We start from the raw sequence: 26,645 nt of genomic DNA, 5'->3' as shown, positions 1-26,645 counted from the left end.
CAGGCATAACTATAGGCAGAGTCTGGGTGAAGTGTGAGTGAAATGCATAGTTATTCCTACAACTTGTAGAATACTGTAAGTTATACACCAATCTCCAGCAATTAGACACACAAATGGCAGCTCAACGACTGTGCTATGTGCTCACGCTTAAATCATAGACACATATTTTTGCTGTTATGCTAGAATTCTGTACAGGAAAGTTGGTGCATACATTCCCTTATAAACTAGGCTCCTATCAGGGGCCTAGTCATAGAACTGTCCTCTCCCCCATTGGTGGCAGATCTATAATTGGCTGCCTATATAGTGTATAGGTGCTTAGAGGCTGTCCAATAAAAGCTTATTGGCCGCTTTATACAGTTATTTCCATTATGTTTAGGTTGTTTGAATATTTTGCAAGAAAAATAATAGAAATTGCTGTATATAAAACAACTGGCAAGCCTTCACCAGTGAGACGACCTTCATTCAGCTTTCAGTATGCATGATAGGTTTTTTTTTTCTTGGCCTCCTCCAGAGGTAAAAGAAAGATCTGAGTAGGGGGGGGGTGTAACCTGTTCATGTAGTTATTCAGAGCAAACAGCATCACCAGCTGTAGTTCAGTTTTAGAGTAGCTGCTGTTTTTAAACACTAGGTGGTGGTACTATCAAAATAAAAAAATAAATAACATTTTAAGCTGACCCATTAATGGATTTCAAAGTACAGTCTGAGAATGAGATGCAAACACCTCAAAGCATTTGTGGAGTCACAAGTCAGTTAATCATTCACTCATAATAACCAAAATAAAATACATGTGAACCACTAAAGTGAAAGTTTAATTTCATTTTACTTTTGCAGCCAAGTACATGCTAAAAGCATTGCAAATAGGTGTGCCAGTAGGTAGGTAGAGTATGTTTAAGTGAGTGCAGAATGCATAGATAGTAACTTGGTGGTCAGTGGTGTGTAAAATATATAAACATAGAAACTGAAAGCAGATAAGTGCATATGACCCATTCAGTCTGCTAATCTACACTTACTACTAGGCTCTACAATCCTTAAAGTACTTACAAATAGTGCATGGTGAAGTCACATTATCATGACCACCGCCTACCTATTACGCTAAGGACACAACCAATGAACGAATGCACATGTCGGCCCGGATTCTGTATAGGATGCCCTGTTGATTGATATAAGTCACCACCATAGCACTGTCGGAGACAGTGGCGTACCTAACATATGTGACACCCAGGACCCATCAATTTTTGGCGCCCCCCCATCTGTACGAAAAACATGATTTTTAGTAACAAGCCACACGTCACACATGAGTACCTAGGAAAAGGCAACATCTTACATATGCAGTGAGCAGTACAACATCAATACACCCATTGTAAAACTAAACAAGCCAGACTAGTACAGATCAATCCTAACAGAAAACTATATCTTTCGAACACACAGAACACAGAAAATACCTTTGCCTAGTATGGAATATGTCATCACAAACTAACCCCTCCCTCTTTTACAAAACTGTAGTGTGGATTTTAGCCACGGTGGTAACAGCTCTGACGCTCATAGAATTCTGAGCATCAGAGCTGCTACTAGAGAATGACACGGTGACGGTTTACCCGCGGCCACCGCATTTAAGCCGCGGGTCACCGCCGAAAACGGGGAAGAAAACTAGCAGTCGCTGCGGTGACGGGGACAAGGCCATTCACCGACCGCGGAAATGGTGAACAGGTTTGTCCCCGCGGGCCAATGTACCCCCTTCTAGGAACCGCTACTACGGCTGCAAGTCTCCCCTACCCCCAGCGATCACGGCAGGAGGGCACCCAACCCCTCCTGTAGACCCCCCCAACGGCCCTCCCGACAATCGCAGCAGAAGGATACCCAACCCCTCCTGCCGGTCCTCCCAATGGCCTCCCCTAAGATCGCCGGCAGGAGGGTACCCAACCCCTCCTGCTGGACCCCCCCCCCCAACGAACCCTCCCACCCCGGAACCCCCTTAGTCTTACTTTCCAAGTTGGACCGGACAGCTCCTCGCTCGTCTGACCAGCAGGCCTGCCTCCGTCCAAATGAGGCGGGCCCGCCCCTCCCCTCCCCTGCCTAACCCACAGGATCCTAGGGCCTGATTGGCCCAAGCACCTAAGGCCCCTCCTATAGCGGGAGTGGCTTTAGGTGCCTAGACCAATCAGGCCCTAGGATCCTGTGGGTTGGGCAGGGTAGGGGCGGGCCCGCCTCATTTGGACGGAGGCAAGCCTGCTGGCCATACGTGTGAGGAGCCGTCCGGTCCAACTTGGAAAGTAAGACTAAGGGGGTTCCGGGGTGGGAGGGTTCGTTGGGGGGGGGTCCAGCAGGAGGGGTTGGGTACCCTCCTGCCGGCGATCTTAGGGGAGGCCATTGGGAGGACCGGCAGGAGGGGTTGGGTACCCTTCTGCTGCGATTGTCGGGAGGGCCATTGGGGGGGTCAACAGGAGGGGTTGGGTGCCCTCCTGCCGTGATCGCTGGGGGGAGGGGAGACTTGCAGCCGTAGCCGCGGTCACTATGCTAATCACGGCAGGGAGATCTTTGCCGCGATTAGGTACAGCGGCCGCGTCTAATTACCATATAGGCTAACATTGTAAGCATTTAAAGTACATGTCGTGTTTGTTTTTGCATTGCTAGCCCCAGGGGTGGTGGAAGATTAGTGATTGAAAAACTGTATGAAAAATAACTATTTTAAATTTAGTGATCAAAATGTGTCAGTTTTGAGAATTTATATTAATTAATTTTTTCTCTGCGTGTTTTGTTTTTGTATAGTTATTAACTAATATTTAACTAAGTTTTAAAGTTTTAAAGTTTTAAAGAATGTTTCCTTTATACGTAAATAAAGAAAAGTGAATGGGATTGCAGTGGCGGTGACGGGGCGGTGAATGGGGTGGCAGTGGCGGTGACGGGGCGGTGAAGAGGATGGTGAGACGGGGACGGGGCAGTGACGGGGATGGTGAGACGGGGACGGGGCGGTGACGGGGATGGTGAGACGGGGACGGGGCGGTGACGGGGACCAATTTTTTCACCGTGTCATTCTCTAGCTGCTACCACCACGGCTGGCACTAAAAAACGCTTCACAGTTTTGTAAAAGGGGGGATAAAATAGAAATACATAGACAAAGGTTAAATTGAACCAGCAAGAAGCTGGACTCTGCATAAAATGCAACACCACAGAAACAGTGACACATGTCTCCTAAAGCAACAAATAAATAGAAAATTTTTGTTCTACCTTTGTCTTCTCTGGTTTCTGCTTTTCTCATCTTCTTGTTACTCTCTTCCTTCCATCCACTGTCTGCCATCTTTCTGCCCCTATATGGAATCTTCTCTCCTTCTATGCCCCTTCCAGAAACTGTATGCCTCCCCCTTCCATCTCTCCTTTCACCCCCATTTGTGTGGCATCTCTCTCCTCTCCTTCCCTCTCCCACACCTCTCTTCTGCAATCCCTTTCTTCCCTCATTTTCCTTTTCAATTTATTTTCTGCATCCATCTAGATTATGTTCATACTACCCTCTCATCAATTTCCTTTTTTACTGTCTATCTACAGCTCGCCACCTCTTTCCCTCACTCCCTCCAGTATTTCCCTAACTCAATATTTTTCCCCCATCATGTGCCCTCCTATTATTTATCCCCTCCTTCCATCCTCTGCCCTCTTCTCTCTCTCCCTTCTCTCCACTTCCATCATCTGCCCCTTCTCTCTCTTTCCCCCCTCCTTTCATCATCTGCCCTCTTCTCTCCCCCACTTCTATCATCTGCCCCTTCTCCCCACTTCCATCATCTGCCCCTTCTCTCTCTTTCCCCCACTTCCATCATCTGCCCTCTTCTCTCAATCTCTCCATCTATCACAGGCCCTTCTTTCTCCCTCATCTTTCCGACTTTGGCAACAAGATCAGCAAGGCCCCCCCCCCCCCGCGACAGCACTGAGCGGCATCGGCGCCCCCCCCTCCGCGATGGCACTCAGCGGCATCGGCGCCCCCCCTCCATGACGGCACTTAGCGGCATTGGCGCCCCTCCCCCCCACAGCACTGAGCGGCATCGGCGCCCCCACCTGCCCTGCGACAGCACTCAAGTTCGGCCTCCTTCTCCAGGCATCAGCAGAACTTCAGTTCGGCAACAGGTGCTCAGTCAAAAGCTTCCCCTGACTCAGCTTCCTGTTTCCGCCCAGGCAGTTCAGTCAGGGGAAGTTTTTGACTGAGCACCTGTTGCCGATCTGAAATTCTGCCGACGCCAGGAGAAGAAGGCCGAACTTGAGTGCTGTCGCGGGGTAGATGGGGCGCCGATGCCACTGAGTGCTGTTGAGGGGGGGGGGGGGGCACTGATGCCGCTGAGTGCCGTCGCAGCCCAGGAATTTTCCGGACCTGTCCGGCTGTGCAACCCCCCTAAGGCTGCACTCGGGGCGCACCGCCTCCACCCCACCGCTCCTCCCCTTGGTATGCCACTGGTTGGAGAAGACCACACTGCTCATCCCTGAAGATGTCACGTGAAGTGAAGCAGAGCCAGGCAAATCGCTCGCAGCTCCAAACAATTGATGAACCATCTCCACTCGGTATGAGACCACTGTCCCTGCACTGGGCTGCAGTGATAAACCGCTCCCTAGCCGAAAAGGCTGGCATCTGTTGTCAGGATCACCCAGTCTGAGATCTGCAGGGGAAGGCCCTGGGCTAGCATCTGGGGACACAACCACCAGGCCATGCTGGTCCAAGCTTCCGCTGAACAGGGGAGGCACATGTGCAGCGGGTCCCTCTGTAGACTCTAGTGTGAAATGAGCGCATTCTGTACATTAAATTTCATCTGCCATCTCGCCACCCACTCTTTTTTTCAGGTCCCTTTGTAAATCTTCGCAGTCCTCTTTTGCCCAACTCCACGAGGGAGCGTCATCCATGTTGGGGCACAAGATCTCACTGTCTCCTTCGGAACTCAGCAATCCTCCATATTCAGCAACCACCGTGGCATCAGTGGGGGAGACACAAACATCCAGTAATGGTATAAGTGAAAACTCCCTATGAGGACCCCACACTCATTTCTGGTTTGCTTGTGTATCAGAAGATAGGAGCAGTAGTTTCTGCTCCTTCCACAGAGCTAACTCTCTACTCAATTTGGAGTGTTCTCCAAAGGTTGAACTCTAAAGAGGCCAAATCTACAGCAGAGGTAACCTCTATGATTAATAAGTTTGAGAATTTGGCAAAAACTGTCGAATCTGTTTAGGAAGACCTAACAGTTTGGGTCAGGAATGTATAAGAGGAAGTACATCAACTTCAATCCTTTAAAACCTTAATGGTAAAAGATATAACTGCACAGGAAAAATCGAGCAGATGGAAAATTTCAATAGTTTAAACCTCTGCCTCCTAAACTTTCCTAAAGTTCCAGGGGTCTTCTTACCTATGGATTTGTTCAAAAAATATTTAATGGAAAATTTAAAAATTGCCTCTGACTCTATTCCACCAGTTAATAAAATGTATTATTTGCCAACAAGGAATCTGTCCCAGGGAGAAAAGGAGGGTGAAAGTAGAAACCAGTGAGAGAGCAACTTATTAGTCTCATTTGTTTTTGAGCAGGATTTGAACATGGTTGTGAGACTTTACTTTAAAAATCTTCAAGCCCTCTTTGGAGGGCAAAAAAATCTGGATTTATCCAGATGTTACCAAAGTCACTCAAGAACAGAGAAGAATGTTCTTAACCATGAGACAAGAGACAATAAATAATAATAATAATAATAGCTTTATTTATATCCCGTTTTATCTTTCAGTTCAAGACGGTTTACAAGTTTAGGAGCGACTTTCCTCTTGATTGATTTTGATTTCTATGCCATCCTTCCGGGAGCTCAGAACAGGTTCCAAAAGGGCATTCACAATACAGTACAAAGCCATTTCTGAGATCATAAGCACATGGATAGTTACAGAAGGATATTTACAGTAGCGTAAAGGAAGTCACAGAACATTAATAAAGGCTGATGCAGACAAGGTGATCATAGGAAGAAGTAAATATGGAGGAGTCTGGTGGTGGCAGTTCAGTTGAAGAGGAAGGTCTTCACTGCTTTTCAGAAGGCCATCAATGAGTCCTGAGATTTTATTTGTGCAGGCAGTTGGTTCCATAGCCGAGGGATGAAGTAGCTGTACAAGTGTTTACATGCCATTTCCATTTGGAGAGATCTTCCTGGGGGGATGCATAGTCGTCTTTCTGCTTCAGAGCAGAGGGGGCGGGTGGGGGTATACTGATGTAACTTGGATGTGATGTAAGCAGGGGTGATGATGTGGAATCTTTTGTAGGCCATTATCAGTGCTTTGAATATGCAGCGTTTGTTGACAGGTAGCCAGTGTTCTGCGTGGAGAACTGGGGAGATGGGGGTCACAGTAGTTGAGGCTATAAAGGAGGCAGATTGCTGAGTTTTGGACTCACTGGAGGTGCTTTGAGTTCTTTTGTGGTTATTCCATTAAATATGGAGTTATAGTAGTCCATCCTAAAGAGCACATAGGCATAGAGGAGCTGGGCTAGGTCAGGTTTAGAGATATAAGGCTTGATCCTTCTTAGTTGTTGTAGGTAGTAGAAGGAAGTGGAAACCACCTGCAAGACGTAGGCTGAGAGGGACAGGTGGCCATCTAGTATCACTCTGAGGCTGCACATCTGGTCCTTTGCTGTTAGGAGGGTGGCATCCCAAGATACTGTTGGGCGGATGAAACTGTCTTTTTTTATGATCCATAGGAGTTCTGTCTTAGTAACATTCAGCTGGAGCTTGTTGTTTGTCATCCAGTTCTTCATGTCAGAGAGGCAGTGTTGACATCTGGCGAGTTGGGCAGATCAGTTCTCGCCTAGTAGGAGGAGTAAGTTGTATGTCATCTGCATAGGAGTGGATTTTGATGCTGTATTTCTAGGTGATATCAATGATTGGCCTGATATACAGGTTAAATAGGAGCGGGGACAGTAGGGCATCTTGTGGGAATCCATATTTGATGGGTTTAGGTTCTGATTTGTTTGGGCCTAGTAGTACTGTTTGCATTCTCTAATGTAGGAACATGAACCACTGAAGGGCACAGCCATTGATTCCAAGGGCGGTGAGTCTGTGCAGTAGGAATTGGTGATCAGTGGTGTCAAAGGCAGCAATTAGGTCTAGAAGAATTATCAGGGCATCGCTTCCTTTGTCTAGTATTGGCCAACTGTCATCAATAATGTCTAGAAGAACTGCTTCCATGCTGTGGCCTGCTCAGAAGCCAGATTAGAAAGGGGACAGGGCTCCTTGTGCTTCTATGAATGGGAATAGCCGGTGAAGTACTACTCATGCAAAGAATTTGGACACAAATGGGAGTTTCGAAACTGGTCAGTAGTTACTTGAGTCGTTTGGGTCGAGGGTGGGTTTCCTGAGGGTGGGCTTGATAATGGCAGTTTTCCAGCTGAGTGGGACCTTCCCAGTTGATAGAGAGGTGTTTATGATGGGGAGGATGGATTCTGCCCAGGGGTATTCGGTGGAAAGGAGGAGGCTGGCAGGACAAGGGTCAAGGATAGTGTTAGAGGATTTAAGCTCTTTCAATGTGTCCAGAAGCTCATTGTGCATGACCAGGTGAAGTTGGGATAGGGATCCAGATGTAGGAATTACATGGTTGTGTAGGGCGTGTGCTTGGGGGGACCATTGCTGAGGGTGGTGTCAAGTTGGTTGAGGATGTTGTTCTGAAAGAAGTCGGAAAGGGTCTCGCTTTCTAGGTCTGAGGGGTTATTGTGCCTGTTTCCCTGGGCAACAGAGAAGAGCTGGTTTGTCAGGGCGAAGAGGTGTCTGGATCGGTTAGGAACTCTCTGTAGTAGTTGCGAGTAGTGAGCTTTTTTTTGCCTCCAGAATGGCGGATTTGTAGGTGGCTGATAAGATTTCTCCAGTGTGCTTTAGTCTCTTCGCTCGGGTGCTTAAGCCATTTCCTCTATGCTCTCCTCTGCGTTCTCTGTAGGGATCGAAGGTCACTGTTAAACCAGGAGGCAGGAAGTTTGTTGGTGGGTAGCCATGTAGTTTTTATCTGGGCAAGATGTACCGGGAAGGGGCCTATAGCTCTGATTGGCCTGGACACCAATGCATGCTCTTATGAGTAATCACGATCATCTATTTTGTCTAATGTGACTATTGGCTTGAACACTTCAATCATAAGACTGTTGTGATAAGGTGCTACACATTGAGAATCAGACCCCTGAGGCAGGCCTCATGGCCGAAACACATACATGTCGGGTGTTGATTGAAAATAAAGACGTTAAGCACCATAGGTCACCTTCTCTGTTTCCTTTTGTTCTATTGTGATGAGGTAGCATCTCCTGTTTAGGTGTATTCCTTCAGACATAAAAACATAAGAATAGCCATACTGGGTCAGACCAATCTCCCAATATCCTGTTTCCAGCAGTGGCCAGTCCAGGTCACAGTACCTGGCAGAATCCAAAATAGTAGCAACATTCCATGCTACTGATTCAGGGCAAGCAGTGGCTTCCCCAATGTCTGTCTCAATAGCAGACTATGGACTTCTCCTCCAGGAACTTATCCAAACTTTCTTAAACCTAGCTATGCTAACCGCTATAAGCACTTCTTCTGGCAATGAGTTCCAGATTTTAACTATTCTCTGAATAAAAAAAATATTTTCTCCTATTTGTTTTAAAGGTATTCCCATTTATTTTCATTTCGTGTCCCCTGGTTTTTGTACTTTTAGAAATGGTGAAAAATCGATTCACTCTTACCTGTTCTACACCACTTGGGATTTTGTAGACCTTAATCATGCTCCTCCTAACCATTTCTTTTCCAAGCTGATGAGCCCCAACCTCTTTAATTTTTCCTTATATGAGAGGAGTTCCATCCCTTTTATCATTTTGGTTGCTCTTCTTTGAACCTTTTCTAATTCCTGTATAACTTTTTTGAGATATGGCAACCACTCTAACTGACTCATGCACTCCAACCACTTTGGGTGAATCCTTTCATGAGAAAGCAGTTAATAAATCCCAATGAAGAATGGTAACAAGGAAGGGACCCTCAACCTATGCCCCACAATAAACCTGTGCACCTTTAATACTCACCCAGTAACAAAATACTTACTGTGCTAACAAGAAGGGAGTTCATCCATGCCTATAAGCACAGCCAAAGTGCTGATATTACCTCCCACTCCTAATTAAAGTCGCAGCAACTTTAATTCTATTTTTTTATGAGGAGAGAGAAGGAAACAGATAGAGTTGGGGATGAAGCGTGGACCTGGCATTACCAGGTGTACTCCTAGGAGAAACAAACACAGTGCCTAACCACCTCCAGGTTCAATTGAACAGGAAACCCAGAACAGGAACAAGACAGAAAATGAGACTACAAGCTGGTGAGAGACCATCCATCTGCCTTCTGGAGATAGAGAATGCAAGGAGATAGAGGCTGACCAGGGAGCATGCCTCCTTTAATTCAGAAATCAATTTGGTTCTCTCTATCTCTACCTGCTGGTAGATGGTCATAACCCACACGTCTCTGGATTCATCTGCTGTTGAAGACAAGAAAGAAGCTGTTATTCCCTTGTTCCGGAGATGGAAAAAGGACCCAACGGAGGAAAATCACCAGGCGCACAGGAAATGCCAAAAGGAATGCCACCGAGAGGTTAGAAAAGCAAAAGGGAAATACGAAGAGGGGCTGGCCAGAGAGGCGAAAAACTTCAAGGCATTCTTCAGTTACGTAAAGGGGAAGCGACCAGCGAGAGAGGAGGTGGGGCCGTTGGACGATGGGGATAGGAAGGGAGTGATTAAGGAGGATAAAGAGGTAGCTGAGAGGTTGAACACGTTCTTCTCGTCGGTTTTCACGAGAGAAGACACATCTAATATACCGGACTCAGAGGAGCTCATGAGTGGGGAACAGGCTGAAAAATTAGAACACATAGAGGTAAGTAAGGAGGATGTCCTCAAGCAGATAGACAGGTTAAAATGCGGCAAATCGCCGGGCCCGGACGGGATCCACCCAAGGGTTCTGAAAGAACTAAGACAAGAAATAGCGGGCACAATCCAGCATGTTTGCAACCTATCCTTGAAAACTGGAGAGGTACCAGAGGACTGGAAATTGGCGAATGTCACACCTATCTTCAAGAAGGGATCGAGGGGTGACCCCGGGAACTACAGGCCGGTAAGCCTGACTTCAATTATAGGGAAGATGGTGGAAGCTATGATCAAGGACGGTATTTGCGAGCACATCGAGAGACATGGCCTACTGAGAACAAGCCAGCATGGATTCTGTAAGGGAAGGTCATGCTTAACGAACCTTCTGTACTTCTTTGAGGGAATAAGCAGTCGGGTGGACAATGGGGAACCTATAGACATCATTTACCTTGATTTTCAAAAGGCTTTCGACAAGGTGCCACATGAAAGGCTGCTTAGGAAGCTGTGGAACCACGGGGTGGGAGGGGATGTGCACAGATGGATCGAGCACTGGTTGTCGGGTAGACTGCAGAGGGTCGGAGTAAAGGGACAATACTCTGACTGGCGGGGAGTCACGAGCGGTGTGCCACAGGGATCGGTGCTGGGGCCGTTACTCTTCAACATATTTATCAATGACCTGGAAAAGGAGGCAAAGTGCGAGGTTATAAAATTTGCAGACGATACCAAACTGTGCGGCAGAGTTAGGTCCAGGGAGGAGTGTGAGGACCTGCAAAGGGACCTGGACAAGCTGGAAGACTGGGCAAACAAATGGCAAATGAGCTTTAACGTGGAAAAATGCAAGGTCATGCATATAGGGAAAAAGAACCCGTTGTTCAACTACAAATTGGGGGGGGCAATGTTGGGAGACAGCAGTCTTGAGAGAGACTTGGGTGTGCTGGTGGATGCATCACTGAAGCCATCTGCACAGTGCGCGGCAGCCTCGAAAAAAGCCAACAGAATGCTGGGCATCATAAAGAGGGGCATAACAACCAGGACGCGGGAAGTCATCATGCCATTGTATCGAGCGATGGTGCGTCCACATCTGGAATACTGTGTTCAATATTGGTCGCCGTACCTCAAGAAGGACATGGCGGTACTTGAGAGAGTCCAAAGGAGAGCAACGAAGCTGGTAAGAGGGCTGGAACACTGCCCGTACGCCGAGAGGTTGGATAGGCTGGGGCTCTTCTCTCTGGAAAAAAGGAGGCTCAGGGGAGATATGATAGAGACCTTCAAGATCATGAGGGGCATAGAGAGGGTGGATAGGGACAGATTCTTCAGGCTGAAGGGGTCAACAGGCACGAGGGGGCATTCGGAGAAACTGAAGGGAGATAGGTTCAGAACAAATGCAAGGAAGTTTTTTTTCACCCAAAGGGTCGTGGACACTTGGAATGCGCTACCGGAGGAAGTGATCAGGCAGAGTACGGTACAAGGATTCAAACAGGGATTGGACGGATTCCTGAGGGATAGGGGGATCGTGGGATACTGAGAGAGGTGCTGAGATGTAACACAGGTATAGAAAGCTAACCAGGGGTCGCGGCCTGCTCTGGTCGTGCATGTGCAAGACCGGAGGGTTAGGACTTCGATGGGAAGATAGAACTCAATGGGAAACCAAGGTGGCAAGGGGGCCCCTTCTGGTGACTCAGACAGGCCGTGACCTGTTCGGGCCGCCGCGGGAGCGGACTGCCGGGCGGGATGGACCTATGGTCTGACCCGGCGGAGGCACTGCTTATGTTCTTATGTTCTTATGTTCTTGTTGCACTCCAGGTATTTTCAGAGAAGACACAGCTGAGAACTACTGAGAAAGTTGTGATTTAAATCCAATCCAAATCCAAAGGTGCTGCCACTTGGAAGATGTCACTTGGGAAGGGGAAAATGGAAATCCCTTTGCTTACTAGCCCTTTGGAGCTTACCAACTCAAAGAGCAAAATTAAAACTGTTCATCCTGAGGCAAATATATTTCATGACAGTAGATCAATCAGGTTGAAATTTCCATGGTCCTGTTGTTAACCCACTAAAATTGACCATGACTTGATAATAATAAAGTTATTTACAAAGAACAACTGAAAAATCTTCTAGATACATTCACACACATGGTTTGTTCTCTCCTATTTCTGCAGAATAACAAGCATGATGTTGAAAATTGTATAAAAGGCTTAAAAAGAGTCACCTGTGTTTCAAACATTAGGTGCTCTAAGGCCAGCTTCCAATTCTTTGGGAATAAAAATATGACAATCTATATGAGTGATATGGAAGGAGGCTGTATGCATAGAATATTATAGATGAATTCTGAAGATACTAGAGCAGCTTTTCTTTTAATTATGATAGACTAATAGTAAACTTAGCATACCATTCAAGTGCAGCATAAATGGATCTCTTATTGTTTCTATGTTTCTACTGAATTCAAGAGGGCCTGGGATAGGCAAGTGGGATCTCTCAGAGAGAGAAAGAGATAATGGTTACTGCGGATGGGTAGACTAGATGGGCCATTTGGCCTTTATCTGCCATCATGTTTCTATTGTACAGTCCTATACAGTATAATAAATAAAATGAAATTAACATGTGACTAAATTCTATATGAATATGTTGATTACTGTACCTGTAATGCTTAATCAGTCTGAAAAGTATACTGCTTGTATAGCTTTAGTAATTCTGTTTGGACTTTGGCCTTGCATACCATGCATTCCCTTGGAAGATTACCTAGAGGAAGATATAAAGCAGCTCTTGGCAAATTTTCAGATTCACACTAATCACAGTTAGATTGCAAATCATAAAATTGAGTGGGAGATATAAATGTAGTCTGACTGCATTTAACTGTGCACTTTGCACTTAGTTGAGACACTTCGGGATGATAGATAGATAGAAAGATAGATAGATTTAATTGGTGCTGGTAAAAAAATTTACAGTACTTTAGGAATCTTAAAACTGGAAAGCTTATACAGTAATAATCTATGAAGCATGGTCTTAGTATATAACTGCTCTAATAACACATAGAGGGACATTTTAAAAAACCCAAGTCCAACTTGGACGTTTCCAGATGAACGTTCAAAGTTGGAGGTACATAAATGGCCATTTTCGAATGGCAAACTGCTGGACACCCAAATATATATATATTTTTTTAAATAGTCTACTTAGACGTCTTGGCCACGAGGAAGTCTAAGTCACCAGAACATCTAACTTTATACCCCATTTTTGATCAGAAAAACATCGAGGTTGAAAACGTCCTAATCCTGACCATTTAGATATGGGTGGAGCCAGTATAATAATGGACTGAGCACACCGGCAATCCAACAGAACAATGGGACACCTTAGAGGGAACTGCTGTGAACTTCACATAAAGGGTGCGAGCTGTATATCTCACCATAAGCCCCTTATAATTTAGGGTGAGCCACCCAACCCCATCCCAAAACCTCCTGTGTACCATCCTAATAGCATTTATGGCTGCAAGTGGCACCTATATGGTAGTATAGTAAGTTTTGGGTGGGCTCACGTATGTAGTGGTTAGAGTGGCTTATGGCCTTGGGTCTGTAGTGGTTAGAGTGGCTTGGGTATGTAGTAGTTAGAGTGGCTTATGGCTTTGGGTCCTCCTCTCTTCCCCATAACAGATGCTGCTGTTTTAGAGGCAGGTATGTACCTTTTCATTCTCATTTTTGTGGTGGAAGGGGTCAGTGAGCACTGGGGGAGTGTGGGGATGTCTTACCTTGATGCATGCAGTGGTCATCTGGTCAGTTTGTGCACCTTTATGGCACTTAGACCCTTCAAAAACAGGTCTCATTTCAAACGTATAAGTTCCATCCAAGATATCTTACAAAATGTTTGATTATCGCTGCAAGACGTTCATGTTACCAGCAGTGTGCCTCAAGGTTCTATTCTTGGGCCTGTTCTTTTTAACATTTTTATAAACAATATTGCTGAAGGGCTGTCAGGTAAGATTTGCCTCTTTGCGGATGATACCAAAATCTGCAATAGAGTAGACACCCCAGGATGGTGTAAATAATATAAATAAAGATCTAGCGAAGCTTGAAGAATGGTCTGAAATTTGGCAGCTAAAATTTAATGCTAAGAAATGCAAGGTCATGCATTTGGGTTTTAAAATCCCAAAGGAACGGTACAGTTTAGAGGGTGATCATCTTCAAGGAGGCTGCCAGAGACCCCAGAACCTGCAGATAAAACCAGGCCAAAGGAGCTGGACGGTCCAGGAGAATTTTGATCTGTCTGCATGCCTCGAGAAGAAATACACAATTGTGTCTGGAGATGAAGAGGAGGCCCAGAAATGACAGTGACTGGGAGTACGCCACGTGGCTCTTCTTGAACTTGCTAATGTCTGCAGCAGAGACACTACCGTCTCCACCACACTTTCACACTCCTAATGAAACGGAGCCCGGATCAACCAGTTATTCAAGGAAGGGTGGATTCAGACACCTGCTGGCGGAAAACCGCCACAACTACCATCACCTTGGCAAAAGTGCAGGGTGCCATTGCAAGGCCAAAGGGCAGAACTGCGAACTGGAAATGCTGTAGCAGAACATGGAAAACGCAGAAACCGGCAATGCTCCAGGTAATCAAAATATGGAGGAAAGCCTGTGTGAAATCCAAGGACACTAGAAACTCTCCTGAAGAGACAGCAGCTATCACCGTGTGCTCTGACAGCAGCTATTACTGTGTGCTCTTTTGCCATTCAGAAAAGAGGAATCTGCAAGAAGCAGATGACCAACTTTAGATTCAGAATGGGTCTCTAATCCTCTGAGCCTTTCTACAGTATGATGAAGTATAAGGAGTATTCTCTAAAGCCCGATTTGTGTTCTGGAACAGGTTCTAGCATCCCGATGCCTAAGAGGCGTTGCAATGTGTCGTGGACCCTAGACTCTGTTCCGGTCGACTTTGCCGGAGTCCAGGAACAAAGCCAGATGTGGGCAAAGGAGGACTAACTAGTGTCCAATGAAAATCGAGTCCGCTCCTGATAAAACTGAGAATTCAGCCTCTGAGATGAGGAAGCCACGTCCGACCCCTGGCATCATTGGGGGTTTTAGGTGCAGCCACTGCACAAGAACCTGAGGTCTGAGAACGCCTGGAATTGGAACTGTTGTAACATGGGTGTAGTCCTGGAAATGTCTCTGGGAGGAAAAATCTGTGGATCCTTGATGACATTTGCGGGCGGAACATCTAGCAAAACTTATTCACAGGGACAGACTTAGGGCGGCACTTGGCAACACCTGTGTAGAGGTCATCCAGCGCTATACCTAAAAGAAGCAGGCCCTTGAAAAGATGTCCGCTTAAGGAAACCCTTGAAGCAACGCCCCAGCCCAAAGATGGATCCAAAGACTCCAGCACGCAGACACTGCACCAGCAGAGAATGTACTAAGAACTTGAATGAGATCATAAAGGGTGTCCTGCACCTAATCCAAGCTAACCATCACCAGTAGAGGACAGGCATTCACCTCCACATAGGATGCATTGTGCAGCCAGAATGACAGGCACGTGCCATAAAGGAAGCAGCCACTGCTGCATGGATATCTAAAGATGCTGCTAGAAAATAGCATTTCTAACATAATATCCACCCTGCGATCCTGAGAATTCATAAACCTCACTCTCCCATCACTAGGGAAGGCTACTCGCTGGATAACCATGGTAGACTCTACCTCAGGCTGTTCAAATCTGCTGAAAATCAGGATCCAGGTGATAAAGCTTAGACATAGCATTAGAAAGTCAGAAAGAGCTGTCAGGGGTATCACATTGTTCTGAAACTAGAACTGAATGGAAAAAAGGCACCAGCGAACGGACCATGACCGAAGCCTGAGAAGTGAAAGGTGGAGAATCCAAATGCAGCTCTTTCAGAATATCAGCAGTAAAGAAGCAGACATAAACCTGCTTAAAAATTTGTGAATTTTTGTAACTCTGATGGTTTTTGGGAGGAAAAGTATGGGTATTTCCTGATGTCTGTGTAGATACACATGAAAAAAGGAAGCAATTCCTAATGTTACACCCCCAGCTGTTATCCATGGGAGCACATTTCTTTTTACGTTTTCCTTGTAAATGTTTGATTCAATTTGAATCAATTAGGTATCTTTTCTTTGATCCCAAACAATTAAAGGCTTTTCTTGAAAATAAGCGTAAAATACAGGTTCAGGCTTCAGGTCCGAGGGAAGAAACTGAAAAAAAAAAGTAGTTTATAGGAAGGAAAAAAATGTATAGCTAATGAGATGTCACTTATTTTCTATTGGGTAATTTGACTTGTTTTAATTTGTGCCTCTTTTTCTTTATGCTCTCTCTCCTATTAAGTTGAGGACTTATAGAGAAATCAGCTATGGAAATTTACCTGTTGTCAATTTATGTAAGGAATCATTATTATTATTTTGAGATACCTTTTGTTGGAATAACTATTTGATTTCTGTTTCTTAATGCATGTATATGCTGTATGTTCAATTAAAATTGAATTAATTAATTAAAAAAAAAAATCTGCAAAGAAGGGTCAGCATCCAAATCCGGATGCTCAGGGCGGCCGAGGTGACTGGTCCCAGCAAAGGCATTCGCCAGATCCATAATAAAGGCAGTGGCAGGAGGCAGAAGAGTGAGAATATATGCATGGCAACTACTGCAAATGAGATCTGCCACAGCCAGACAAAAGGGATCCCAAACAGGAAGCTCCGCCACTGGCACAACAGGGCAAGAAAACCCCGATGCACCCGACACCTGTGTCAAACAAGCAGGGTGTGAAGAAAACACCTTCTAGAGAAGTCAAATAAAATCTAGAGAAAAGGAACACTCCACAACCGTGGCAGAGCTCTATTGAGGCATATGCACTTTGCCAAAAAAGTCCCCAGACTCAGAATGCAAGCGTTTTGCTCCAGACTGCAGAACGGCCTCTAGGCAATATTTTATCCTGAAGTCACGGATCCAGGCGATCTCCCCAGCCCTAGCGTACCCGGAGGAGGTGAAGTCCGATGCTCCCGCCCCCTCCCCCAGCTGTCGTAGATCCAGTACCAATCTGTATCAAATCAAGGGCTTTTTGAGGCAGAAATAAAAGTTAGAAAAAAGGATTGTTTTTAAAATCCAAGATGGCCAACACCACCACAATTTGTGTCAAAATTGGCAAAAATAAACAAAAGCCAAAAATAAAAAAATAGCGATTTGGGGCCTGGGGAGGTGGGAGACCTGAACCCTATACTCAGAAACTGTGAAAAACAGTTTTAAATGACTTTTTAATCATCCACACCAGAAATTCCCATAGGAAATAATGGAGGGTTACTTACAGTATCTGAGGTACCAGCCTGTCAGCACTTTTCAACCCAGTCTTCAGTTCCTAGCACTTTTCACAGTGTCCGAATGGAGAGAAGGATTTTTCTGCCTCAGAAATTGCTCTAAATGACCAGACTTGAAGATCTTCGGACTTCCAGTCAGCCAGACACCGACTGTGACCTCCACCCCCCCCCCCCCCCCGGATCCTCGCCACGTGGTCGGGGGTGGAAAAGCAGCCTGCACCTTGAAACCCGGGGGGGGGGGGGGGTTGCTCCAGATGCACATAGCCTACGCTTGAAATCTGTGACAAGGTCAGCAGGCAAGCAATCTCCCAGGAGAAGGAACCCCGAGTTAAAGAAGAGTGGCACATAGCAGGCTGGCTCCACAGAACCACCAAAGTTTCTCTGTGAAGCAACGGTCCAGATCCACGGGACTGCATTTTTTCTTCCAACAGCGGACTGCCAGAAGAGGTCTCAAGGTAATGAAGCCACCAAACCAAACAAACTTTAAGTGAAAAAAAAAGAAAAGAAATAGAAGCAGAGCAACTGCAAAAGACTTCTACATGGATCGCTTGCAGAAATTGTAACTGAATATGTTTGCTAGCTCTCAGGCTAAGGGGGTGGAGAATGTGCTCAGAAAAGTTTGTGGATTTCTGCAACTCCCGGATTGCGGGTTGGGATTGAACACCCAGCATATGGAATCCGGAAGGGACGTAACAAAACTTATGTGCACGATAGACGAGCAAGACTTGGGTGTGATTGTATATGATGATATTAAGGTGGCCAAACAGGTTGAAAAGGTGACGGCAATAACTAGAAGGATGCTAGGGTACATAGGAAGAAGTATGGCCAGTAGAAAAAAGAGGTATTGATGCCCCTGTATAAGACTCTTCTGAGACCTCATTTAGAATATTGTGTACAATTCTGAAGTAAATACTAAAAAGTCCAACAGGTCGTGCATGTGTAGACCGGAGGGCTAGGACTTCGATAGGAAGGCAGGACTTAAATGGGAAACCAAGGTGGCAGGGGAGCCCCTTCTGATGATTCAGACAGGTCTTGACCTGTTTTTGGGCCACCGCGGGAGCGGACTGCTGGGCAGGATGGACCTGTGGTCTGACCCGACAGAGGCACTGCTTATGTTCTTATGTTCTTATGACAGAGAACCCACGGGTATAAAACAATACAAAAAGAAATGGGAACGGACAATGAACACTCCATTGAAGATCACTGATGTAAAACCAACTTGTTTATTTCATAAAAGGACACAAGCAGAAGCTTTTCAGTGATTTTGGTTACTCTGGCCTGTTAGTTAGACCGAGTGACCCCTGATGCAGGCATTCCTCAGACGTCGAAACACAGCGCTGTGTCGGGTCCACAGCTTCTGCTTGTATCCTTTTATGAAATAAACAAATTGGTTTTACATCAGTGATCTTCAGTGGAGTGTTCATTCGGGAAAAGTTCCGGATGCTCTCGCTTCCTGTTTTGTGTCTGTTGCTGAACGAGGGCGACTGGATGTGTTCACTTGATCTGAAGGAGGCCTATACTCACGTGCCAGTTCATCCGGCCTGTCGCCGTTTCCTCTGCTTTCAGGTTGGGGACCTGCATCTGCAGTACAGGGCCCTCCCGTTCGGGCTTGCTTGCTCCCCGCAAGTCTTTACGAAGTGCCTCGTGGTGGTGGCGGGGGCTCTGCGGTCCATGGGCCTTCAGGTTTTCCCATACCTCGACGATTGGTTGATCAAGGCCTCGACCAAGGAAGGGACTATTTCAGCGACCCGTCAGACTATTACCTTCCTTCAGTGTCTGGGGTTCGAGGTGAACTTCCCCAAGTCTCAGTTGTGCCCCTCTCAATCCCTTCAGTTTATCGGGGCCATGCTGGACACGGTTCGACTCCGGTCGTTCCTGCCTCCCCCCGGCAGGCCTCGCTCGTGCGGCTGTGCCGGCAGGTGTCCCTACGGACTTCAGTCTCAGCCAAGCAGATGATGGTCCTCTTGGGACACGTGGCCTCTACCGTGCATGTCACACCGTTCGCGAGACTTAATTTGAGGGTCCCTCAGTGGACTCTGGCCTCTCAGTTGCGGCAGGATCGTGATCCTGTTTCTCATCGCATTGTGGCGACTCCCTCCTTGAAACGCTCGCTCCATTGGTGGACCAGCACTTCCAATCTTTCCAGAGGTTTGCTCTTTCTCACTCCTCCGCATCACAAGGTCCTCACGATGGACTCTTCGGCGTATGCTTGGGGGGCGCATCTCAACAGGCTGCGTACGCAGGGCCTTTGGTCGAGTGCGGACCGCCGTTGTCACATCAACTTATTGGAGCTTCGGGCCATTTACAATGTATTGATGGCCTTCCGGCATCTGCTTCAGGATCGGGTGGTCTTGGTACGCACGGACAACCAGGTGGCGATGTATTACATGAACAAGCAGGGGGGTACGGGTTCCCTATCTCTTTGCAAGGAAGCTCTTCGCCTTTGGAATTGGGCGTTCCGCCACAACATCTTTCTTCGTGCGGTGTATATCCAGGGCGAACACAACTGTCTGGCAGACAAGTTAAGCTGCCTTCTGCAGCCACACGAATGGTCGCTCCATTCCCGGGCTCTGCGACAGGTTTCAAGTTTATTAGGATTTTATATACCGCCTATCAAGGTTATCTAAGCGTTTTTTACAATCAGGTACTCAAGCATTTTTCCCTCTCTGTCCCGGTGGGCTCACAATCTATCTAACGTACCTGGGGCTATGGAGGATTAAGTGACTTGCCCAGAGTCACAAGGAGCAGCGCGGGGTTTGAACCACAACCCCAGGGTGCTGAGGCTATAGATCCAACCACTGCGCCACACACTCCTCCTGCTTGTCCTGGGATAAAGCACAGTTACTTACCGTAACAGGTGTTATCCAGGGACAGCAGGCAGATATTCTCGCAACCCTCCCACCTTCTTTGCTAGCTATCTGAACTGAAGACCATGAGGAGGGGATGTGCCCTCTAGTGGAGCGGGAAGGCACACACATGCGTGGTGCAGCACCAGCAAACTTGAAATCTTCAATCAAGTTTGCTTGAAAAGCTGTCCGCGTCGGGGCTCCGTGGATGACGTCACCCACATGTAGAGAATATGCTGCCTGCTTGTCCTGGGATAAAAAATAAAGACATTTAAATACCTATGTGGTGTAAATGTGCATGAGTCAAGTCTCTTCTATTTGAAAGGAAGCTCTGGAATGAGAGGGCATAAGATGAAGTTAAGAGGTGATAGGCTCAGGAGTAATCTAAGGAAATACTTTTTTACAGAAAGGGTGGCAGATGTGTGGAACAGTCTCCCAGAAGAAATGTTAAAGACAGAGACTGTGTCTGAATTCAAGAAAGAGTGGGATAGGCACATGGAATCGCTTAGAGAGAGGAAGAGATAATGGTTACTGTGGATGGGCAGACCAGATGGGCATTTGGTCTTTAACTGCCATCATGTTCCAATGTTTAACCCGCCCTTGAGACCGCTCAAAGCCCATCCATAACATATCTCCACCACGCTCATCTCATGCTCTGAACGTACAGAAGATAGAACACCTCACTATACATATAGAAAGACAGTTTCAATTATTGGCACTTGGACATTCTGGCAATTACCACATCCAAGTGCCAATTTAGGATGTTTCTTGGACGTCTATGTTTTTTTATTATGAGCCTGATGATTTGTAATATAAAAGTACCAATATTTTCTCAAAAGCATCTATATCTTAAAAGAATGTATTTCATAATAACATAGCAGCAAAGGATAACATTTTCCCTCTTTAATCCCTTATAGCTTTGAAAGCAAGACAGCTGGAAGAAAAAGAAAATCAGCTGCATCCATGAGTTCTGTGTGATCGGAATATGGCTGATGATGTGATATACCATTTTCTCTTCATTTACCCCCTCCTTTACAAAGCTGTGCTAACATTTTTAGCACCGGCTGGGGCAGTAACAGCTCGGACGCTCATAGGAATTCTATAAGCATCAGAGCTGTTACTGCAGCGGCCTGCGCTAAAAACGCAAGTGCGACTTTGTAAACGAGGGGGATAGTGAGGGTGCTATATTGTCAGAAAGGCTAAAGATAAAGCAACAAAGACAATGGGAGAAAGAGAACGTGAATGCTAGATATGAAACTAAACTAGACAAAAAAGAAAATGGGAGAAGGTAGAAAAAGCAAAAAGATAGTATCATATTAAAGTAAAATCTGCAAAGAACTCTTGTTTAGGGTTTTATACTGTATAGCATGCATGGTTTAAGAAAGAGCTAAAATAGTATTAAGCTTGGATGAAAACTGGCTTAAATAAAACCATAAGGAAAGCAAAGAGGAATGTAGGATGTTAAGAACCCAAAGTTAAGAATTACCATGATAACTTTAGATATGAATTACCACTACATGCAGTACTGCTATCAAAGATGCTACATTTAAAATTCATTTGGACTTGTACAAGATGAATGCTGTAAAGTGGCAACATTCAAGACAGTAAATATGGCACTCCTGGGCTTTCCCAAATCAACTGTCATGTACCCTTTGTATAGGACCATTCACTAGAGTAGAAATATTTTATTTTATCATTTTTTATTTAATTTAGAGGCTTACTATCATCTTTTACTTACATAAACATAACTATACTTTCAAATTTGGATTCAAAGTACATTTAAATAGACTGCAAGAGGAGAAGTAGACTAATGGTTAGTACAGTGGTTTAAGTCCTACTGCAGCTCCTTATGACTCTGAGCAAATCACTTAATCTTCCATTGCCACAGGTACAGAATATGTATCTGTATATAATATGGAAATTATTTTTATTGTAACCATAGAAACACAGTATATCAAATCTCATCTTCTTTGCCTTTTTCTTTCCAAATAGTAAGGACTGTATAGCACAAACCATGATAATAACTGAATCCATGCAATACTAATACTATTCAGAAAATGGTATGGGGAACTTCTTTCATAGTAATTATATAGACAGATAACTGAAGCATTTAACAATACATTTATTCCTCCCTCCATTTTACAAAATTGTAGTGTGGTTTTTAGCGCTGGCCGTGGCAGTAACAGCTCTGATGCTCACAGAATTCCTATGAGCATTGGAGCTGTTATCGCCGTGACAGGCGCTAAAAACTATACTAAGGTTTTGTAAAAGGGAGGGATTAAACTAAACTAAACTAAACCTTAGGTTTGTATACCGCATCCTCTCCACAATCATAGAGCTCGGCACGGTTTACAGGAGTTGGGATAGAAGAGGAACTCCAATGAAGGGTTATAGGCCATAGTATAAACAATGTTTAAAGGGGCTTAGTATACCAGAGAGGGAGGAAGTATTACATTTTTGAGAACAGCCAGGTTTTCAGATGTTTACGGAAAAGTTGGAGGGAGGGATTAGTTATCTGATTGTCATTTAAAGCAGATTTAATGTTATTAAGAGTTAAACATTTCTGAAATGTTAAGTGAAAATTAATTTCAAGAACCTGAATAGAAAAAGACATCTTAACTAATTTAGGGCCCCTTTTACAAAGCCGTGGTAGTGACTTTTCACAGCAAATGCACTGAAGCCTATAGAAATGGAATGGGCTTCAGTGCATTTACCGCAGGGGAATCGCTACAGTGGTTTTAAAATAAGGAACCCTTACTGATTCTTTTGAGACATCTCAGTTCCATTATTAAATGACCTCATTGAGTGACTATGTTAAACAGAAAGAAAGGTTCTTAAGACAAAATTAGTGAAATTGGGATAATATTTTTATGACATTCTGAGCCACAGATTTTCCCATTCTCTTTCAGACAGAAACCATTAATTTAATTTAATGATTTGTAGATTATGGGAATGTAAAGAACAAATTTATAGATTCTTTTATGCAGTAACCTCTTCCTTAGGATTTCATACCTTGTAACATTACAATACAATTATGATTTATTGTATTTGTTATTCTATAAAAAGCGCTAAAAATTGCATGGGCAAATTTGGGCACACACCCAATTCGTGAACACAATTTAATTGACTAACAAGCCAAATAGTGCCAATAATTGGAATCTTAACAAGCAATTATTGTTGCTAATTGGATTTAATTAAAATTTACATGCTTAAATTTAAGCACGTTTTACATGCAGTTTCAAAAACGGGGTGAAGCAATGGGAGGGCCATGGGCAGATTGGAGCATTCCTGCAATTTATGTGTACAGTTATAGATTAAGGGGGATCTATGCCTAATTTAGGCACAAGGATTTACACCATATTTCAGTTCATTATAAATGGTTGCACCTAGGGCTCCTTTTACAAAGGCGTGCAGAATAGCGCACGCTAGCCACTATCTCCTCCTTTTGAGCAGGCGGTAGATTTTTGGCTAGCATGCGCTAATCCAGTGCGTGCGTTAAAAACGCTAGTGCACCTTTGTAAAAGGAGCCCCTAAAGTTATTTACAGTTACCAGCGCTAAGTGCTATTCTACAAATGGCGACTAACTTTGAGTGCCATTTATAACATAGTGCTCAGCACTAATTTTTTGGGTGCCAATTTTTTAGAAGTCATTTATAGAATCTAGTCCTTAATTTTTATTTTTTTTCAGTAATTCAGAAAAATAGCCTGGTACTAATCATGATAAACACAATGAATATTCATTACCTATATCAGCATACATATATCCAGACATGAAATGAGAAATCTTGGCTTAGGACCTGTTTAAATCAGAAACAAATATACAATATTTAAAAGGTCTGATTCACACAGGATCCCTTCTTAGCTCTGATGCCCAACATTTCATTCGATTATATCAGCAAAGCACATTACTATTTTTTATCTAACAGTTTGGTATTCCAGAATTGTAATATTCTACCTAGTTTACTATATTCTGAATGCAATTAAGTCAAAATAGTTTTTTTTTTCCTGAAAAGTACAGTAAACTGTCATCGGTATAAAGAAGTGCATTCATTCCACATCCACACCAAGCTGGTTATAAAAAGTGAACAGCAGTGGGCCAAAAATGATCCCTGTGGAGCCCCCAAGAATATGCATTCAGGATATGAACTCATCCTGTCCTGCTGTTTTCGCCCCACAGATGTGCTGTAAACAATGTAAGCATGCTATACTGGCACTGCTACATTTTCTATAAAAGTACTTCAGCTTTATGGTTTGAAAGGCTTGTGGCATTATGAAACATTTTATAGTACGCAGTGCAGTGCATACTACAGTCTATAGGGAACTCACTCCACTGTAATGTACTATAAACATAGGGAGCAGTGAATTAATCTGCATAAAAAAGACAATGTATGTCTACTGTAATAGCTACTTTACACAAGTCAGAATCATTCATTGTACCACTCCGTTAACTTTTTAACAAACAGATACAAAGGTTAGTCATAGAGAAAAAAATCTAAAAATCAAGTAAAACTTCACCTGATCACTTTGTGTACCAAAAAATAGCATAACTCTTATAAGTACAAAAACAGAAGAAAAGTTCGTATGGATTATTAAACTTGAACGCCTGGTTGTAATATCACTTAAAGGGGGGGGGGGGGGAACAGGTGGTGGAAGAATTAATTTATTTTAGGCACACCTCCGCTATAGTAACCATTGATCACGGCCAGAAACTGCCTAGATTCTTGCTCCTGGAGGTTCTCTTCGTCTGCCTTTTTCTTACCTTCCGGGATTTTTTTTTTCTTCTTCAAACTGATCCCAGGTTTGGGAGGAGGGGTGTGGGGGGGGGGGGAGCTTGGTTGTGATCACGTGCTTGCTTATTCCTGGCAGAGGGGTCTGCGGTCGAGTGACCAGTTCCTGAGCACTGTCTTCTCTCTCCCCTTCTGCCAGGGCCGCGCGCTACAGGAGCCTAAAGAAAAAAAATTCAGCACCCGGCGCCAACACTTCACTTGCAACGCGGCACGCGCCTCTTTCAGCCCCACTTGCGTGTCAGCTACTTGCCTGCTCGTGACGACCGTGGTGGGTTGACGAGAGCTCTGGTTTGGTGGGAATTTCTTTCCTCCTCTGTAGCCTGAATATATGAGAAGCGCGGGCTCTCGACTGGCAAACCCAGACACCAGTGAAGGATCGAGCAGCGGCTCCTCACTTCCCCTCCTCAGTCCCGCATGCGGGAGCCCAATAGCCGCTCTCACTCGATTGGTCCAGTGGGATCACCTGTTGCCCCGTTGCTAAGCGAGTTGCTAGGCTGCAGTGACGCTCTCAGCATCTCGGGAGCACGTTTGGAGTTCGTTTGATTTTATTTATTTACTAGTCTTTAAGCCCGTTACATTAACGGGTGCTAGAATAGATGTGTTTGTCTGTCTTTTTTTTTTTTAATTTCTCTTTCTCTCCTTGGCTGCTTTCTGTCTGTCTGTCTTTCTTTCTTTCTGTCTCTGTCTCTCCTCGGCTGTCCACCACCACCCCTTGCCTGCTCCCCCTGTCCAGCAGTAGCGCTTTCTTTCTGTCTTTCTCCTTGGCTGCTGTCTGTCTGACTTTGTTTCTGTATTTCTTTCTGTCTCTCTCTCTCTCCTTGGCCGCTGTCTGTCATTTTTTTCTTTCTTTCTCTCTCTCTCCTTGGCCATTGTGTGTCTGTCTGTCTTTCTTTCTGTCTCTCTGTCTCCTTGGCCACTGTCTGTCTTTCTTTCTTTCTGTCGCTCTCTCTCTCCTTGGCCGCTGTCTGTCTGTCTTTTTTTTTTTTCTTTGTCTCCATCTCTTTTGCTGCTGGCTGGCTGTCTCTCTGGCCCCCTGTCTGTCTGCCTTTCTCTCTCTCTCTCTCTTTGGCTGCTGTCTGTCTGTCTTTCTTTCTGTCTGTCTGTCTCTCTCCCTGGCCCCCTTCTGTCCCACCCCGAGCAAACCAAGATTACTGTCTGCCCCCCAGCACACCCCTCCCTCCAAAGCAGCCCCCTTTCTCTCTCCCCCTCAACTTCCCTGTGCAGTAGTAGCACATCATGTAATTCTTACCAGCATGGGAGGACTCATTCAACAACTAAACACCTCTTCTGACAGCTAGACATCTTGCAGCACCCCGCAGGAGACAAACCACCATTGAAACTGCTGTGTGCGCCATGTGCCGTACGCCGCAAACAGCCGCACATGCCACGAATAGAACACGGTCACGAAGGCACAAATCACGGCAGCAGAAATTACGGCCTTGTAAGTGTGCATGCGCGCTTAGGGTTTTATTATAGAGAATTTTTAATTAATGTGGAGCTGGCGAGGTGAACTATTCTGTGGAAAATGTACGGTTACAGGTAAGCTTCAGAAAATACATGTGATTTTGAAAAAAAAAAAAAAAAAAAGAAAGATAAAAGCGAAATAAAGAAAGAAGTAAGGCTGAAAAGAATTGTGATATGGGTTGTAGCTCAGTCTCCGAAATGAACCTTCAGACGATGAAATATGGTTTTTCTCAATGCTACGCAATGTTCTTATTCAAAAAAATCCTTCCTGGGTTTTTTACAGATTTCCCTAGTCATAATTAGAACACCCAAGTGAAATCTAAAAACTGATAAAAGCCATGCCAACAATTTAATGTGTTTCCTGGTAAAGATAGATGACAAATTCTGAATGGTGGTGCCTGTAAT

The 26,645-nt window shown here is 45.0% G+C and overlaps 1 long non-coding RNA gene across 1 annotated transcript in view; it reads right to left on the bottom strand.

Annotated features, from left to right (window-relative positions):
• Window positions 1-23,789, bottom strand: part of LOC117363368 — a 42,472-nt gene extending 18,683 nt beyond the window's left edge. Inside the window, exons 1-2 of the long non-coding RNA XR_004540038.1 lie at window positions 23,734-23,789; window positions 12,484-12,584 (exon numbers count right to left, since the gene is read on the bottom strand). This is a non-coding gene — a long non-coding RNA (uncharacterized LOC117363368). The remainder of the gene's footprint in view (window positions 1-12,483; window positions 12,585-23,733) is intronic.
• Between the last annotated feature and the right edge of the window lie 2,856 nt (window positions 23,790-26,645).

The sequence above is a fragment of the Geotrypetes seraphini genome, chromosome 7 (genome assembly GCF_902459505.1).
Source record: "Geotrypetes seraphini chromosome 7, aGeoSer1.1, whole genome shotgun sequence".
Lineage (NCBI taxonomy): Eukaryota > Metazoa > Chordata > Amphibia > Gymnophiona > Dermophiidae > Geotrypetes > Geotrypetes seraphini.
This window is presented reverse-complemented; position numbering and strand designations above follow the sequence as displayed.